The sequence below is a fragment of the Petaurus breviceps genome, unplaced genomic scaffold (assembly GCF_028583685.1).
Source record: "Petaurus breviceps papuanus isolate PSGF00001 unplaced genomic scaffold, PetGlider_PUasm1.0 90654, whole genome shotgun sequence".
NCBI classification, from domain to species: Eukaryota; Metazoa; Chordata; class Mammalia; order Diprotodontia; family Petauridae; genus Petaurus; species Petaurus breviceps.
Genome location: NW_027187301.1, coordinates 1,315,697 through 1,335,203, shown reverse-complemented (window position 1 = coordinate 1,335,203; position 19,507 = coordinate 1,315,697). Strand labels below are relative to the sequence as shown.

General features: G+C 43.2%; 1 protein-coding gene and 1 pseudogene across 1 annotated transcript in view; both read left to right on the top strand.

Moving 5' to 3' along the window:
- LOC138143770 (AP-2 complex subunit mu-like) overlaps positions 1-17,786 on the top strand; it is a 47,624-nt pseudogene extending 29,838 nt beyond the window's left edge.
- SEMA5B (semaphorin 5B) overlaps positions 1-19,507 on the top strand; it is a 196,136-nt gene that overhangs the window by 30,687 nt on the left and 145,942 nt on the right. The gene's annotated exons all lie outside the window — the stretch shown is intronic.

Below are 19,507 nucleotides of genomic sequence, written 5' to 3'. Positions count from 1 at the left end.
GCATTTTATTGTCTTAAAGAGTTGTCTAGAGAAGAAGTGTTGCACTCACAGTCCATGGGCTGCGAGCAGCCAGCAAAACTCCTGGGTATGGCTGAACCAGATTCAAATGTAATTGGAAAATGCTTAACAAAATAAATGCAAGTACAATACAACATAGATAATATTATTGTGGGGCAGCTAGGGATAGAATGCTGGGTTTGTAGTCAGGAAGGTTCATCTCCCTAAGTTCAAATCCAGCCTCAGATAGAGTGACCCTGGTTAGGTCACTTAACCCTGTTTACCTCAGTTTCCTCATCTGTAAAATGAGTTGGAGAAGGAAATGGTAAACCCCTCCAGTATCTTTACCAAGCAAACTCCAGATGGGACCGTGAAGAGTCAGACGTGACAAATAACTGAACAACAACCAAAAACGTTAACTTCTAAGTCAATATGTGGTCCTTTTTATTTGAGTTTGACACCACTGACCTAGATCATGGAGAGGCAATTACAGAGAAGCTAACTGCCTTCCTCGTGGACATGCAGTCAGTCAAAGTCAAACCTCAAACCCAGGTCTCCATGGTTCTGGAGCCAGCTTTCAATCCACAGCACAATGCTGTCTCTAGCATGGGGATGTCTCTTAGCCTGGTGATATCTCTCATCTGGTGAGTGCAGATAGTAAATCTCAGAATTAGGAAGGACTATGGTATCAACCATGAGGTAAGAAAGCAGCCTCTAGCTTCACTTTGAAAAAGAATTCAGATTAAGTTCTTAAGGACAAGCAATCTGTGAATCCTAGTGTCTTTGCCCTTGCCACAATCAGGGTCAGAACTCAAATTCAGGCCTCTGACCTTCTGGTATAAATCAGATTAGCACCTGTGGCCCAGGGCTGCCTGTTTCCAGCAGGAAACATAAAACGGGGCAGAGTGTACACAGCCTTTGCCCTAGGATCAGAGATCACCTTTGGGTCACCTGTCTGCTAATGCTGTTACTTCTTATTCTCTGACCTCCTGTATTCTGCACCCTGCCTGTTTGGACTCACTTTCCCTTACCCCACATATCTAACCAGTTGTCGTCTTGACAATCGCACCCCCACAGGGTCTCTTGGCATTCATACCTTTCTCTTCACACACACAGCTATCACCGGAGTTCAGGACCTCATCCCCTCTCCCTTAGAAAGTTGTAATTGTAATCCTAATGGGTCTCCTAGTCCTTAGTCTCTCCGCCTTCTAGGTCATTCTTCACACAGCTGCCAAATTGATTTTTCTAAAGCATTGGTCTGACTGTGTCATGCTTCTGCTGGATAAACTCCTGTAAATCCCTATTATTTCTGGGATAAAATGCAAACTATTTTGTTTGGTCAATCAATAGTCAATAAAAATGTATTGTACCTACTGCGTGCTAAGCAGGCAGGTAGGTTGGCGAAGTGTATAAAGTACAGGGCCTGAAGTCAGGAAGATTCATCTCCATGAGTTCAAATCTGTCCTCAGACACTAACTGTGTGACCCTGGGCAAGTCACTTAACCTTGTTTGCCTCAGTTTCCTGATATACAAAATGATCTGCAGAAGAAAATGCCAGACCAGTATCTTTGCCAAAGAAAACCCCAAATGGGGCCATGAAGAGTCAGACAGGACTGAAAAGGGCCGACAATAACAACAAATGTGCTAAGCACAGGGAATAGAAGGAAAGGTAGAAGGCAGTGTTTACTCTCAAGGTCTCCCCTCTGTCACAATCTAATGGGGGCATTTAAGGCATGCAGCCTGACTTCACACTATCTTTCCAGGCTTATTATTCACTCCTCCTCCTTTTTGTTGAGCCAGACCAACCTCCTTGCTGTTCCTTACATTCAACATTCCATCAGCCCCCATCCTTATGCTTTGGCTCTGGTCATTCCCCATGCTGGGAGGGCACTCCTTTTACCTCTTAGAATCTGTCATTTCCTTCAAAACTCAACCAAAGGGACACCTCTTGATCCCTTCCAACTTTTAGTGCCTCCCCCTCCGAACCACCTTATATTTACTTATATCATATATTTCTATTATTATGTATTACTATGTTTATATTGCATATTTATTTATATTATAGAACTTACTGCCCCCGTGATAGAATGCAAGCTCCATGAGGGCAGGGGTTAAGTCGTGCCTTTGTATTGCCAGTGCCTCATTTAGTACCTGGTAGTGTAGGTATATAAAAATGCATGTCGATTCACCACCTGTCCAGCTCTTCTGCATTGGACCTTTGATCGATTTCTCTGTACTCTATTTTGGCCTGCCCATCCCAAAGGTTAACCATTGAATCTTCTAGCTTTTTCTGCTTCTCCTCCAACATACCTCTGGCCTGCCTAATGATTCACTTCCAGAGCTTTATTGTCTGGCCAAAATCCTGAACAGCCCTATCCTGTTTTTTATGTCCCAGCATGATACAGTCCTAGGAATATGCATAGAATGAAGCTTTAATGTGGAATTTGGTGGGTGATGGGGAGGAGAGGACTCCTCTGGACACAGGTCTAGTCCTAGGTAATTCATCTATGCCAACCCAATCCCTAGTATGAAGGAGTGAAGGAACAGTCAGGGTGCTTGACCAGCCCTGGGACAGCTGTGATGTAGCCCTCTGGATTCGGCTGCCCAGTATCAGTCAGGGGAGATTAGAGAGGTAGGGGGAGGCTTTAGTCATGCTCACAAGGACAGAATTGGAGGCTGATTTCCCTTTACTTCCTCAGGAGGAGAGGGATATATTTTTTAGAGTCAGTACATAAAGAATCTGCCTCTGGGAGCTCTGGAATGTAGATAAAGCTAGACTGAGGATGGAGTTGCCAAAGACGCTCTCAATGAGGGGTCTAGGGGATCCATCTGTTCATTCCTTTGTTCACTACTTTATTCATTCAGAAAACATTTTTAGTCATCTATTGTGATTTATACTAAAGAGGTACAAAGTTAAGATAAAATATTGCCTAGCCCTCTGGAGCTTACAATCTCAAAGGGACAGAGAATAGAAACACAGATATCTATAATATAAAACATTATGTGCTAAGTGTAGTGTGTGTGTGTGTGTGTGTGTGTGTGTGTGTGTATGGGGGGGGAATGTGCTGTGTGAAGGATAAAGGAGAAATGGTTCCTTACATGCAGATCAAGGAGGGCTTCATGGAGGTGTTTGAACTGGATTCTAAAGGATGGGAAAGAATTCAACAGGGCAACTAAGTGATGTTGGGCCTGGAATCTAGCTCCGACCCTTACTAGCTAAGTGACCTTGGGCAAGTCATGTAACCGCTGCTTACCTCAGTTTCTTCCTCTATAAAAATATGGAAAAGTAAAAGTATCAAAAGAATTACAGTTTTTATAATGCCCCATGACAAAGATATAAGTGTCATTCCCATTTTACATAGGAGAAAACAGGCTTTTAGAAGTGATATGACTTGTCCCTGTGACTTCTCACCCAGAACCTAGAACGCTTAGTTTAGAGAAGAGACCATGGAGGAGGTATAGGATGCTGATGATAATCATAGGCAGCATATAGCTAAATGGCTATTAGCTATAGATACAGCACTTTAAGCTTTACAAAGTAGTACCCCTAGCTTATCTCATGTGCTCCTCACAATAATCTTGTGAGGGAGGTGCTAATATTATTATTATTGTCTCCCTTTTACAGATGGGGAAACCAAGGCAGAGGTTAAATGACTTGTCTAGATTCACACAGCTTGTTTAGTTGTTTGTTCAGTTGTGTCTGACTCTGTGACCCCATTTGGGGTTTTCTTGGCAGAGATACTGGAGTTGTTTTGCCATTTCCTTCTCCAGATCATTTTACAGATGAGGAAACTGAGGCAAACAGGGGTAAGTGACTTGCCCAAGGTCACACAGCTAGTAAGTGAAGTCAGATTTGAACTCAGAAAGAGGAGTCTTCTGGACTCCAGGTCCAGCGCTCTGGCCCCAGCACCTTTACATAGATAGGAAGTATCTAAGATAGGATTTAAACTCAGGTCTCCTTGACTCTAGCCCCAGCACTCCATGTGCTTGGACACCTTGATGCCCCAATGGGATCACTTTCTAGTGACCTCATCATGGATTATTTTGTATTATAGTGATAGCATCACAAGAGGGCAACCCTCTCATTTTGTAGATAACTGGATCAAGGCCCAGAAGGATGAGGTATATTGCGTAAGGTCACAAAGATTTTGGGGAGCAGGGCTGGCCTTAGGGCCCAGGGCTTCCATCCCTCTTTCCCAAGACTCTGTCCATTGTGTGTCATAGCCTCCACTGCTGGTGAGGAAGAGAGGGGCACTATGGCTCTCCTCTAGCACCTACCATGGTGCTCTATGGTTTGCTCACCTGATCCCACCATTCCTTCTATTTGTAGCTAGTCCAATATCTCCTTCCCTTCCTTTCTAAATTCCTAGAAAAAAAAACACATCTATAATAGGTTTCTCAGCTTCCTTTCCTCTCACTCTCTTAACTCTTTGCATTGTGACTTCCAATCTCATCCTTCAACCAAAACTGAGCTCTCCAAAGTTATCAATGCTCCTTTAATTGTCGAATCCAATGGCCTTCTCTTTGTTTTTCAATCCTCATCCTTTATAGCCTCTGCAGTAATGGACACTCTTTATTATCTCCTCTCTGGGTTTTCACTATACCATTCTCTCTTGATTTCTTCCTACCTGTCTGACCTCTCATTCTCACTCTTCCTTTGTGGGATCTTCATTCAAGTCATACCCACTGGCTAGAGTGTTCTTCAAGGCTCTGTCTTGGTCCTTTCCTCCTCTATCTCTATGCTATCTCACTTAGTGATCTCATCAGTGCCTATCAGCTCAATGATCATCTCTAAACTGATGATTCCTAGATCTATATATCCTCGTCTCTCTCCTGAACTTCAGGTCCATATCCCCAAATGGGGACATATTAAACTGGATGTCCTCTGGTCATCTCAAACTCCCTGTATCCCAAAGAGAACTCATCCTTCCCTGCAAAATCCCCTCCCCTCTTCTGAACCTCCTAATTCTGCCAAGGGCACCATCTTTCCAGTCATCCAGGCTTGCAATCTCAGTGATTCCTTACTCTTACTCAACCCCCATATCTACTGTCAAATCTTGTGGCTTCTGCCTTCAGGACATATTTCACATATGCCCCCCTTCTCTCCATTCATACAGCTACTACTTTAGTAGAGACCATCATTTCATGACTGAACTATTTCAACAACCTTCTAATTGGCTTCCCTGCCTCAAGTCTCACTTCAGCCCATCCTTCACAGTGGCCAAAATTATTTTCCTAAAGTGTAGGTAGGTCTGATCATGTCACTCTGGCTTGCTTAATAAACTCCAGTGACTCCCCGTTACTTCCAGAATCAAATATGTCTTTTGTTTTACTTTTCTTTTTTTTTTTTAAGCAATTGGGGTTAAGTAACTTGCTCAAGGTTACACGGCCAGTTATTTCTGGGTGTGGTGCTAAGTATCTGAGCCCGGATTCTATCCCCAGGTTATCCCGACACTGGGGCCGGTGCTCTTACTTGCTGTGCTACCTGGCCATCCCATTGTTTTTCTTTTCTTCTATTTCCAGTTTTCTTAATCTCTGTTTCTTTCTACATACTCTGCAAAATCCAGCCATCCTGGCTTTCATGCTGTTCCTTGAACCCGACTTCCATCTTCTGTCCTAGGGCCTTCGAACTGGCAGGTCCACATACCAAGGATGCTTTGTCCCATCTCTTCCTACCGCTTAGGTATCCAGGTTTCCTTTCAGACTCATCTCCAGTGCCACCTTCTGAAGGGGAAAGGATTTCCTGTTTCCTCCCAACTGCTGAGCCTTCTCCTTTCATGTTACCTTTCTAGGCAGCTAGGTGGTGAAGTGGGTAGAGCAATGTGCCTGGTGTCAGAAAGATCTGGGTTCGAATCCAGTAGAAGACACTTCCTGGCTGTGTAACCCTGGGCAAGTCTTTTAATTTCTATCTGCCTCAGTTTCCTTAACTGTAAATAGTGCTTGCCTTACAAGGCTATTGTGAGCATCAAAGGAGATAATATTTGTAAAATACCTGGCATATAGTATAGGTGCTTAATAAATGCCTGCTCTCTTCCCCTTTCCCTGCTCCCTTCCCTCTACTCTGTATGAATTTTATATGTATCTAGTTATTTAAATGTTGTCTCCTGCATTAGAGTGTAAGTTCCTTATGCCCCCAAATCTACAAAACTGTCCATAACATTTGATCCAGCAATACCACTACTAAGTCTGTATCCCAAAGAGATCATAATAAAGGGAAAATGAGCCACACGTATAAAAATATTTATAGCAGCCCTTTTTGTGGTGGCAAAGAATTGGAAATTGAAGGGTTGCCCCTCAACTGAGGAATGACTGAACAAGTTGTAGTATATGAATGTAAAGGAATACTATTGTTCTATAAGACATGATGAACAGGGTGACTTCAGAAAAACTTGAAAAGACTAACATGAACTGATGCTGAGTGACGGGAGCAGAGCCAGGAGAATACTGTACTCAGTAACAGCAGCATTGTATGATGACCAGCTATGATAGACTTAGCTTTTCTTAGCAATACAATGATCCAAGAAAATCCCAAAGGACTTATGATGAAATATGCTATCTGCTTCCAGAGTAAAGAACTAATAATGTGTGAATACAGACCGATGCATACTATTTTTAATTTTCTTTCTTTCAAAGACAATTCCAAAAGACTCATGATGGAAAATGCTGTCCACATCTAGAGAAAGAACTGTGGAGTCTGAATGTAGATCAAATCACAATATTTTCATTTTTTTTTGTTTCTTGTGGCTTTTCCTTTTTTCTGATTCTTCTTCCACAACATGACTAATGTAGGAATATGTTTGGCATGATTGTACATGAATAACTTTTATCAGATTGCTTGCTGTCTTGGGGAGGGGGAGAGGAGGAAGGAAAGGAGAAAAATTTGGAACTCAAAATCTTATAAAAGCGAATGTTGAAAACTATCCTCATATGTAATTTGAAAAAAATAAAAGAAATTTTAAAAAAAGAAAATACTAGGAGAGAAGGGAAAAAAATAGTAGGTTAAAAAAAAAAAGAATGTAAGTTCCTTGAGTGTAGAGGACTTTTTTGCCTTCTTTTATATCTCCAGTGCTTGGAAGGGAAAGGAATACACATTTTAGAGCACCTATAATGCTCTAGGCACTGTGCTGAGTGCTCTTACAGATTTTAATTATCTCATTTGATTCTTGCAACAACTCTTTGAGGTAGACACTATTATCCCCATTTTACAGTTAAGAAACTGAGACAGACAGGGGTCAAATGACTTGCGCACAGTCACACAACTAGCAAGTTTCTGAGGCTACATTTGAAACTCAGGTTTTCCTAACTCCAGGCCCAGTTCTCCATCCACTGTGCCACCAGCTAACACAGTAAGAATCTAATAAATATCTGTTAAATGGTCCGCTGACAGTAAAGCCTTGTTGTCCAGTCATTTTTAGTAGTGTCTGACTCTCTGTGACCCCATTTGGGATTTTCTTGGCAAAGAAATACTGGAGTGGTTTGCCACTTCCTTTTCCAATTCATTTTTACAGATGAAGAAACTGAAGCAAACAGAGTTAAGTGACTTGCCTAGGGTGATATAGCTAGTGTCTGAGGCTGGATTTGAGCTCAGGTCTTCCTGACTCCAGGTCTGACCCTCTATCCACTGTATCACCTAACTGCCCACAGTAGGGCCTTGTCAAGTTTGTAAAAGCTCTAAGGATAGGTCTGGTAATAGACCTTGCCTGCTACCTGAAGACCAGTTGGACTAATTGTGAAGAATCTCAACTCCAGAAAATTGAACAGAAAGTGAGAGTTTTTTTCTTAGCTCCTCATGAAGGCTGTCTCCTAAGGCACAGAAGGGGTTGGGATCTCTACCAAAGAAAGAAGTAGCCACACTGATTCTTGAAGAATTAAAGTACAAAAATATAAGTTGGAAGTTAATTTCCAGATGGAGCCCCTACTGTCTCCAAAAGGGACATTGCCTCCAAATGCCCCAGGGTGACATGGTGGAAAGAAGGCTAGCCTTAGGGTCAAGGGCCCTGGGCTAAAATCCTAGCACCTACTAGCTCTGTGACTATGGGAAGAATCATTTAGCCTCCCTGAAGCTCCGGTTCCTCATCCATAAAGTGGAGATAATATGCAGTATCATTTGTTTATGTGAGGAAAACCTTAAAACACTATATAAAATGAGTTATTATTATCATTATGAAGATGGGAAGAGTTCATTTTGGAGTCAGAGAGCCATGGTCCAATGGGGAGAGTTCATTTTGGAGTCAGAGACCTGTGTCTGTCACTTCCTATCTGTGTAAACGTTTTTTATTTGTCTGGGCCTCAGTTTCCCCATCTGTAAAACGAGAGGATTAGACTAGATAACCTCCAAGATCCCTTCCAGCACTTAGTCCATGATCCTTTTACTCAAAGATCCTATAGTTTCATGAGTTTAGTGGTGAAAACATTCAGTCTTTTGGGAACCAGGAGGTTTGGGTTTGAGTACTGAACCAAATATTTATTAGCTATATGACCTTGAAAAAAGTCATTTTATTCTCTGAGCCTCAGTTTCCTCATCTATAAATTGGAGATAATAGTCATTGATCTACTCCCCAGGGAGTTGTGGAGAGGAGCTCCCTGAGTAAATTTAAAGGGCTCCATAAATGTGAGCTGTTATGATGAATGCTTACAGTCTTGTCTCTAGGGGATCTTCTGGCTTTTTAACATTCCAGGATTCCATGGCTGACCAAGCACTGGATGGGCATGATAATGAAGTAAATAAGTCATTTAGCATAAACAGAAGGGTTAGTACAGATTGGGGAAGAGGAGGTGAGAAAAAATGGAGTGGGGGAAGTTGTTTATTTACACAGCACCAGGGTCCAGAGGGAGCTAACTCCACGTTGTATGTGACACATCCCTAACCAGCAGCTAGTAAGGGGGTCACTGGGGCTCTGCACCAGGGTGCCAGTGTGGTAAGGGGCAACGCACCCTCCACACTCAGTCTATAAGCATTGATTTTACACCTACTATGTGCCAGCACCGTGCTGAGCACTGAGACTACCAAAAAAAGGCAAAAGGAAAAGCTTCCAGGGGCTCACAACCTGCCTTCCCCTGCAATGCCCTCCCCAGCCCAACATGGAACGTCCATGATTTCCCCATAGTCACATAGCTAGTCCATCTGAGTTTGGACTCTTTTCTGTGCCTGTCACTGGCCGCCCCCTCTCCCGTTCGCACCTCCCTCATATGTCATCACCCTTCCAATTGTGTTGGCCTGAGTTGAAAAAAATTCCTAGTTATTGCTTTGGTCTGTGGTACAGCTGCAGGGGAGCCCTGAATGAGAGAGAGAGCCTGGGCAGATTAAATCCAAAGATGACCCAGGCTGCTCTCTAGCTGCCAATAGTTTGGCCCTTCTCAGTCTCACTTCCAGGCATGCAGGCTCTTCAGAGCGCCCCTTCCTTGCCTTGCCTTGCCTTGCCTTGCCTTGTCTTGCCTTGCCCTGCCCTAGAGGAGTGGCTCCTGAGCTAGGAAAGGACGGAGTCAAAGGCCTCTGTCTACCCCACACTAGGGAGTCTATCCTCAAGGAGGGAATTGTAGATGCATTAATAGAAGCCTCGGTAAAACTGCCTTTCATCCTCGGACTGAGGCGATGCTCCTTGATTTCTTGCCAGCCATAAAAGCAATTGCCCTGCAGTGGGCAAACACAGGCTGCATCTTATTGCAACCTCATTGAAAACCGGGTGGCATTGATGGAGCCGACTGTGCTCTCTGTCCAGCCTGGAAGCCCAGGCTGACATCAAAGGCCCATCTGCAGTTGCGGGAAGCAGAGACTATTAGGCACAGAGCTGTCCCTTCATTTGTGCCCCTCCGTCCCTTGGCAGCTGCTGCCACTCTCCCTGCAGCTGGAGAGGGAGAGCCCATCTCCTGGTTCCTACATACCACCCCCCTCCCTACCCAGTCCCAGTGGAGCTCAGGGACTGAGGGAAACAATTGTTTCTTGTAGATTCATTTATCTACTCCCACTCCAACATCACGAGGCTTCTTCTCCTCTCTGCCTATGATCACAAAATCACAGAGCCTTAGAATTAGAAAAGGATCCTAGAAATCATGGAGTCCATTCTTTTTTTTTATTTCACAGATGGGAAACTGAGGCCAAGAGAGGAATGGTGGCATAGTGGACAGAGCACTAGAGTTAGGGGGATGGAGCTTAAATCTTAACTCTTATACTTAATACTTTTGTGATCTTAGATAATAAAAATAAAAATGATGATGATGACAAAACTAGCATTTATATAGTGCTTTAAAATTTGCAAAGTACTTTATAGATATTATTTTATTTTATCCTGACAACAATTGTGGGAAGTAGGTACTATTATCATCCCCATTTCACAGATAAGGAAACTGAGGCACAAAGATTAAGTGGTTTGTCCAGGGGGTCACACATCTAGTAAGCTTTTGTGGCAGGGTTTGAACTCAGGTCTTTTAAATTCTAAGTCCTGACTAAGCCATTTAATCTTCCTGGACCTCCGTTTCCTCCTCTGTCACATGAGGAATTAGCCTCTGAGATTCCTAGAAGCTGCAGATTTGAGTCAATGAGTTTACTATGGGTCAGACAGAAAGTCCATAGCAGAATTCGGACCAGGCCTGGAAAACCCTTCACCTGAGCCTGCTGGCCCTCTGATTTCTATCTTCTTTGTCCTCCTCCCTGCCAGATTTCCACCACCCACTGCTTCTACTTCACCACCAGTGATCTTAATGCCCTGCAATCTGGCTTCCATTCCCATGACTTTACCACACTGCTCTTCCAAAGGTCACCCAGGACATCTAATTACCACATCTCACGGTCTTTCTTCAGTCTTTATTCTACTCGGTCTTGCACAATTTTTACACCATTGACCAATTCTTTCTTGGAATTCTTACTTCACTGGACCTGAAAGGCAGGAGCAGAGTGTCAGGAGAGCTGAATGTGAAATTAAAAATACATGTCCAAATTTCACCTTTGCTGCCTAATGTTCCTGTGTGTGACCTTGAGAATCAACATGGTCTAGTGGATAAAGTGTGCTGGGCTTAAAGTTAGGATGACCTGAGTTCAGATTCCCCCCTCAGATATTTGCCAGCTTTGTGAGCCTGGGCAAGTCACTTAGCCTCTCTCAGCCTCGGTTTCCCCATCTGTAAAATTGAGATAATAATAGTAGTTACCTCATAGAGTGATTGTGAGGACCAAACAATATCATGAACTTGAAGTGCCATGTAAATCTTGTTGTTTAGTCGTTTTCTTTGTGACCACCATTTGGGGTTTTCTTAGCAAAGATACTGGAGTGGTTTGCCATTTCCTTCTCCAGCTCATTTTACAGACAGAAAACAGGATTAAGTGACTTGCCCAGGGTCACACAGCTAGGAAATGTCTGAGGCTGGATTTGAACTCAGAAAGATGAGTCTTCTCGGTTCCCAGCCCAGTGCTCTGTCCACTGCACCTATCATAGAAATATGGATGATTATTATTGAGTAGTTCACCCCGTACCCAAAGAAGAATCTTCTCCAGCACACCTGATGAGTGGTCATCTAGTGTCTGCCTTCAGTTAGGGAAGATCTCCTGAGAGAGCTGTGTGTTACATATGGATAGCACGAGGGTAGCAAGCCTGAATTTGCCTCTTTGCAACTTAGCATCATAGAAATGAGGGCAGTTAGGTGACTCAGTGGATAGGAGCTGGATGGAGTCAGGAAGATTCATCTTCATGTGTTCAAATCTGGCCTCAGATACTTACTTGCTGTGTGACCCTGGGCAAGTCACTTTACCCTATTTGCCTCAGTTTCCTCATCTGTAAAATGAGCTGGAGAAGGACATGGCAAACCACTTCAATATCTTTGCCAGTTACGAAGTCAGACTCAACTGAACAACAACCACAACGATCATAGAATCAGAGTTGGGGGGTCCTCGGAGGTCATCTAGTCACACATAGGTGACAAAAAGGTGTCTTGCCCAAGATCACACAGGTGGTAAGCGTTAGAGATCAGTCTAAAACTAGCCATGTGACCTTGGGCAAGTCACTTAACCCCAACTGCCCTCCCAAAAGCAAAAAAAAAACACACAACAGAGATCAGAGTCTGATGTAGATCCTCTGACTCTGGAGTAAATACTCTTTTCACTCTACAACACTGGGGAAACTGTCTTCAATTCATGTCATATGAATCATGGCATGAGGTCTATTCTTAGAGTCATGGGCAAAGGAGACTGAATTACCATCATGACTGGAAGGTTATTCATCTACAGCCATAAGGGGAAGGGTGCTGATCTCCCAGGGTGACAGAGATAATATCAGAACACTGTGGATGCCTTCCAAATCCACATGATTGACTGGAAAAAACAGGTGCACTTCTCCATCATTCCTTGTCATTAACATCACCCACATCCAGCTTCTTCCACGTCAAGTGTTCCAACATCTGGCTGGCAGCTGCCATCAAGTAAAATGTTAATGCTCCCATGGTCTCGGAGTTCCTTAATAAGATATGTGACATTGTGGCCGCCTACTTTGGCAACAACAGTGAGGAAAAAACATCAAGAGCAAGTTTGTGCTCATCTACAACCTGCTGGATGAGATCCTGGACTTTGGCCACCCACAAAACCCAGAGACAGGAGCTCTAAGCATCATTTAGCAGAGCATCAAGAGCCAGCCATCAAGACAAAGAAAGAACAGTCTCAGATCACCAGCCAGGTGTTGGGGCAAATTAACCTGTGACATGGGGGCATCCAGTATCATTGAAATGATCTCTTTCTAGATATGCTTATATCCCCTCAAGGGCAAATCTAAACACCCATTTCTCTGGCTGCATTATAACAGAGAGTGATTTGAGTAGCAAACCAAAGTGCAAGTTTGGGATGAACGACAAGACTGTTGTTGAGAAACAAGGCAGAGGCATGACCTCTGGACAAGAGTTGGGTAAGGTCGGAAAGCAGTCCACTGCCAAAGATGGCTGTACTTTCCCCCAGTGAGTACAGATCAATAAGCCTGACTCTGAACAAAGCTCATCCCTTTCATTCCACCTTATGGAGAGTTTGACCTTAGGAGATACTGGACCACGACCTATATCATCTTTCCATTCCACGTTCTCTCTCTGGTATGGAAAGTATGATGACAAAATGAGAGGACAAAGTCATCATCAAGTTCAATTTCAAGCTTTTATTGATGGCCTAGAAAATTGAGCTCCAGATCCCAATGCTGAAGACTACCATTAGGGTACAATGGATCTATCTGCATGAAGGGAAATGCCAAGTTCAAGACTGGTGAGAATACCATGTCACTGAAGTTCAAATACATGGAAGGAAAGAAGGAATCACTGATTTTAGGAGAATCTGTGTCAGAGCAGGGATTAGAAACCTGCTCTGCTTCCATTGTACTATGCTTCTTTCTTCTACGTTGGATCTATTTTGCATTCACTCATAGGCATGACGATTATCCCGCTTTCCTCCCCTATTCCAGTAAGAGTGGGCAGAGTGTTAGCTTCTTGAGGGCATGGACTGTTTCGTTTTTGTCATTGTATCTCCGGTGTTCAGTACTTGCACACAGTAGTCACTTACTAAAATGTTAAAATTGAATTGTACATTTGGAGATTTGAAGACCCATATAATCTCTCATGAATTCTTGGAGAGTAAAGGTAATCAAATAAGTGGTGAGAAAAGGATGAGAAAGATAATAGGAAATAACATTATGGAAATCATAAAAAGGGGGGGCAGACAGAAGCTAATGCTTTCTCCCTTCCACCTCATCTGCCTTTCTTTAGGAGAATATTCTGCCCCCCGCCCTGCTAAGACCAGGCTGTCATTTAAAAGTTACTCTGACTTTGAAAAGGACAGGGCATTATTAAAGTTTTTACATGCCAGTTTAAATAAAATATTGAACACATTCAACCTTTTGGTTGATTGAAGATGCTGTTAATATTAACAGCCATTCTGAGATACTGTGGCTAGGGCTGTCTTTTTTGCTGTAGTTTAGAATAGAAAGGTTGGAGAACTAGGGTTGCAGGGCATGGGGTGTGGGGGGTGTGGGATAGATCTTCATCACCCCAGCTGTGGTTTCTGGAGGGAACTAGAGCTCAAAGACAAGAGGGCACATGACTCTGATTCTTAATGTTTGGGTGCTAGGAAGAGAGTCCATCCTTCCTGACCTGTCCACAATCTAGGAATTCACAATTTCTTTCCCTCTTTCTTTTCCCCATCGGGCCACTTTGGAGAGAATTAAGGGTATGACCATCCTTCCATTTACCTAGCCTCTAAACCTAGCTGCCATCCCTGACTCCTCACTAACCCTCACTCCACATAACCAATCGATTGTCACATTTGGGGCTTTGGGGCAACATCTCTCCCATACATCCCCTTTTCTCTATTCTAGTACAGGCTCTAGACAATAGACTCTACTGGCTCCCTGGTACCTTTAGGATCAAATATAAAGTCTTCTCTTTGGCATTTAAAACCCTTTATAGCTTGGCCCCTCCCTCCCTTTCTAGTCTTCTGACATGGCTCCCATTCTTGTACTCTATCCTTCTGCAGCCCCAGTCATCTTCCAACACAACATCCTAATTCCATCTTTGTGCCTTCCAATTAGCTGTTCTCCACGCCTGGAACAAGTTCTCTCTCCTCTTTGTCTGAAGGTTGAGCTTCTCCCAACCAAAGAACAGGAGAAATGGGCCTGACCTCCCCCCTCCATGAACTCTGAGGCACTGATGTCATCAAATGGGAGGATTACATTGGTCCTAGAACCATTTTTGAAATGTGCTGCCAGCTGCCGAACCGTAGCCTCACTCTTCCCGAACCTAGACACTCCCTTGGGGAAGATCCAGGTCACCACTCCTCCCTAGAAGCACCAAGGTGTCACAAGGGATGGCATTGCGCCTGGAATCAGGAAGATCAGAGTTCATATCCAGCTGCAGACATTTACTAGCCGTGTCCCTGAGCAAGTCACTTAACTCCTGCCTGCCTCAGTCTCTTCAATTGTAAAATAACATAATAATACCACCTACCTGCCATGGTTGTTGAGAGGATCAAATGATATAATATTTGTAATATGTGTAACATAGACCTGGAATGTAATAGGTGTGTAATTAATGCTTTTTTCCTTCCTTCCTCTTCATGTCTCCTCCATCCTGTATCTCTGTACATTCCGCTGCATAAGCCCCTATACTAGGTTTGGACCGACTCTATCACAAAGGGGATGGTCCCCTTGGCTCCTTAGGCTTCAAGGTCCCTAACTTCCCTCAGCTGCCATCTTGTCCATCTCAGCCCAGCTTTGATCTCTGAGTGTTATGATCAAAGGGAGGCCCTGCCATGATTTCTTGAAAGAGAGTGCTCACCCAGCTCATTCCTGTCTGGGGCAGGCTACCTAGCCTCTGTACCGCCATGAAAGGCAAGGTCTTGATTAGTGTGATAACAAATCCCCTGAAGTGGCTGTATTATTTGAATGTTCACAGCACGTTTCCATTAGGCTGGAACCAATTATAACTTAGAATAGTGTGGATTCAAATATATGTGACCACTTCAGGGGGACTCATTATTTGCATTAATCAGGTTCTACCCTCCCTGCCCCCCAGACTCTAGCCTTCTGATTTAGAAGCATGTGAGCTGGATTTTGTACGTGGGTGACTTGTCCAGTTATCAACCCATTAAATTCAGTGGATATTAGAAAGAAAAAAAAGTAAAAGTAATTCAGATACTCTGGGAACAGAGAATAAATGAATGCATTATGATATAACACATAACTTCTTTTTTTGTTGTTTCCAATTTCATTTTGCCCAAAGATAAAGAATGAAAATACAAAGTTTCATGAGACATGAGTCATCCAAAAAGTAGAACAGAAATTGTTCACGGTTTCATAGACTTTTCCATGGGAAATTTGCTCATAATACACATTATACTACAACTAATTAGTTAACAATAGTTAGCATTTACTTTAAAGTTTGCAAAGTACTTTACAGATGTTATCTCATTTTATCCTCAGAACAGCCGTAGGAGGTAGGTGCTATTATTATCCTCATTTTACAGATGAGAAAATTGACACACAGAAAAGTGAAATGATTTACCCAGGGTCATACATTTAGTAAGCCTTTGAGACCGCATTTGAACTCAGATTTTCTAACTCTTGAATGTAATGCTCTCTCTATTGCGCCACCTAGTGGCCTGGGTCTAACAATCCAACGTTCTTTCATTTGTTTAGGATCCATCCCTTTACTCTGAACGAACCAATTCTATGCATGCTATTAACCGTTTTATTACAACCATATTAAATAGGAACCTATTCAAAAATTATTAAAAGTATAGGTAACAACATATGAAAAAGACCACTAAATATTACTCCAGATGAGAGATGAAGGCCTACAAGCTATTAAGTAGCAAGCTGTGGGTTTCAAGGGATTTAATAGGCATCCAGAAATCAAAGTTTATTTGTAAAAACAATTTGAAGTGATTCACACCTATGCAATCCTGGTCTTAAATGAATCGACCATTCAAGGTCACTAAGTGGTGAATTCCAACTAGAATGGTCCCTGAGTCTCTGACCTCTAGGGAAAGAAAACTGACTAGGAATCCGTATGGTGGAATCTAGAGACATGAACTGACACTATGACCTTGAACAAGTCATTGAATGCTCATTTTTTAGCTCAAGGGGACCTTCTACATTATCTAGTCTAATCCTCATCATTTTACAGGTGAGGAAATTTAGGCCAAGATAGATGAAGTGATATTTGCCTAAGGAATTAGTGACAGAAACTAAAAACCAGATCAAGCTCCCAATACAGTGCTTTCTTCCCGACACCAGGTTGCCTTAACGCAAAGAGGCTGTTGGGAGAGTAAGATCTGAGGTACAGACAAAGGGAAAGGGAAAGGAACATGGATTATTTAATTTGGTGAAAGCTAGGCTGAGAGGAGACTAAGGCTGACCTATCCATCTCCCCCCAAAGCAAGAAGAATACAGCAATGTCTCCCAGAAGCTAGACATAGGAGCCTGTGGGATGGGTCATTCAAAGAGGCTGGATAATGTCCCTCCCTGATGATTAAGTGGGAAGGCTCCCACTGATGTGGACTAGATGAAAAGATCATATAAAGAGGCTGAGGGGTGGGTTAGGAAGTTCAAAACTGGTCTTCTAACTCTATGACTGCTAATGTCTTTGGTATTTATACCACGTGACCCGTTATCTTGCGCTTTCATTTCCAAATAAAATAAGGCTTAAGCATTATTCTGGGAAAGAACACCTTTGCTCTTGTGAGAGGCTAGGAAATGGGGAGGGAGGGAGAAGGAGAGAAAAAATGGAGAGAGGAAGTGGGGGTGGGGATAGAGATGGAAGAGAGGAAGGAAGGCAGAGAGATACAGAGACATAGCGAGAGGGAAAGGAGAGGGAGGGAGCAGAGAGAGGAGAGGAAAAGGGAAAGGGAGAAGGAGAGAGAGCAGCTAGTAGCTAGTTTGTGTCCTGCCCCAGCAGTGCCTGATGTGAAGAGTCATCTAGTCATAGATGCTAATAATCCTGGATGTTCAATTAATCAAAAAGCATTTATTAAGCTCTTACTATGTCCCAGGCACTGTGCTAAGTGTCGGAGGGTCAAGGAAAGTAAAAGCATTGCTTGCCCTCAAGGAGCTCCTGAGCTAATGGGAGAGACCACATATAGACACAGAGTAGATGGAAGACAGAGTTGGAGGGCCAGGCACCGGTGGCCAGAAATCCTGGGGAAAGCCTGCTGCAGAAGGCAGGGTTTGACTTCCCTTTCAAACCTTCCACCAAACCTAAAAATCTTTCCCTGACCATTTTTCACCCTTTTCATTCCAGCCCTGAGAGGCCAGAAGATGGAGAACCAGTTAATGTAACTGTGAGAAAGTCACTTCCCCTCTCAGGGCCAGCAATAAGCAAAACAGACAGTCTGCCTTTAAAGTGAGAGGGTTGGATTAGATGATCTCTAAGGCCCCTTCCAGTGCTGACATTCTGAGAGGAAAAGGAAAATGGAGAGGGAGGAGAGGGGAGGGGAGGGGAGGGGAGGGGAGGGGAGGGGAGAATCCTTTCTCTGATGTTTCCTTGTGTAATAAAACACCACTACTGGTCTAGAGTGGAGCTGGGCACCCTCTTCCACTAAGGGGTCTGAGTTCTAGGCTCACCTGAGATCTAATTTCTGTCCTGGGGGAGCCTGGCTTCTAAAAAGAGAAGTCAAGTTCCTTCTCACTGTCTCTTTCACTTCATGTCCCTACCCAGGACAGAGCCCCAGGGAAAATCACTTAAAGCTAACGTTTGGCTGATAGCAAGGTTCTCCCCAAAACGAAACAGAAAAATCCTCAGTGTGGAATAAAGATTAGGTATAGAATAGCTATTTATGTCTTTCATGCAAAAATCCTTAAAACATAAGTATGCATTGACAATGATTTAAAATGAGAAACAGTAACTCATAATTCCCATTATGCTCTCCTAGGAGGTTGATTCGTAAAACATTAAAATATGAGACACTTAGTGGGAGTGCTGAAGAGCCATTCTACCTGCACCACCTGCCCAAACTTCCTCCAAGATTCAAGTTTTCTGACAAGCCAAGGCACGGCTCATTGTTGTTATTCAGTTGTGTCCAACTCATTGTGACCCCCTTTAGCGTTTTCTTGGCAAAGATACCTGAGTACCATTTCCTTCTCTAGCTCATTTTATGGATAAGGAAACTGAGGCAAACAGAGTAAGTGACTTATCCAGGGTCACATAGCTAGTGTCTCAGGTCACATTTGAACTCAGTTTTTCCTGACTGTGGACCCGGCACTTTATCCACTGCGCCACCTGCTGGCCAAGACCACTCTTATTGGTGGTCATCTCTGAGAAGGGTATATAAAATTTCTCCTTCTTCTAGTTGGCAAGAATGGAACTATGCAAGGCCATCTCTCTAGGGACCCAAGAGGGAGAATAAAGTCATTATCTGAGTGTTGGGGAACAAAGAGGCAGAGAATGGTCAGGGAGAAGAGGTCATGTGACGTGATGGGAAGAAAGGACCGGGAGTCAGAAGATCTGACTTCTAGGCCTGACTGCCATTTGCTAGCTCTGTCAACTTGGGAAGTCTCTTCCCTTCTGTGAGACTCAGTTTACTCTAGAAAATGAAGAAGTTGGAATTAATAACCTCCAAGGTCATTTCTAGTGTTAGTATTCTCTGAAAATTAGGGAGGAGAAAATAGAGAGATCTCAATAGAGAAAGTGAATATAGAATGAGGTGTTCATTGTCAGATATGACCAATATCTTGATTTGTTTTGTGTAATTGCGCTTTGATGTAAGGGAGGTTATTCTTGAGGAGGAAACATTGGGTAGTGAAGGTGAATGGAAAAAACAAAAGCATCAATAAAACTCTTCTTCATTTTTTAAGTAAAAGAATAGGGAATACAATCCCCAAATGGTTCTCTCTTCTGGACAGAACCTTATACATAGGAAGCAATTAGTCCAAGTTGAACACCCTGTCACAAATCCTGTGTCCTTGTCATGGGTTTAGATGACCTAGAATTAGCTCCAACACCTCTTCACCTCTCTTCTCCATCTCAGCTTACTTACTCTGCTCTCTCTCTCTTGGCTCTG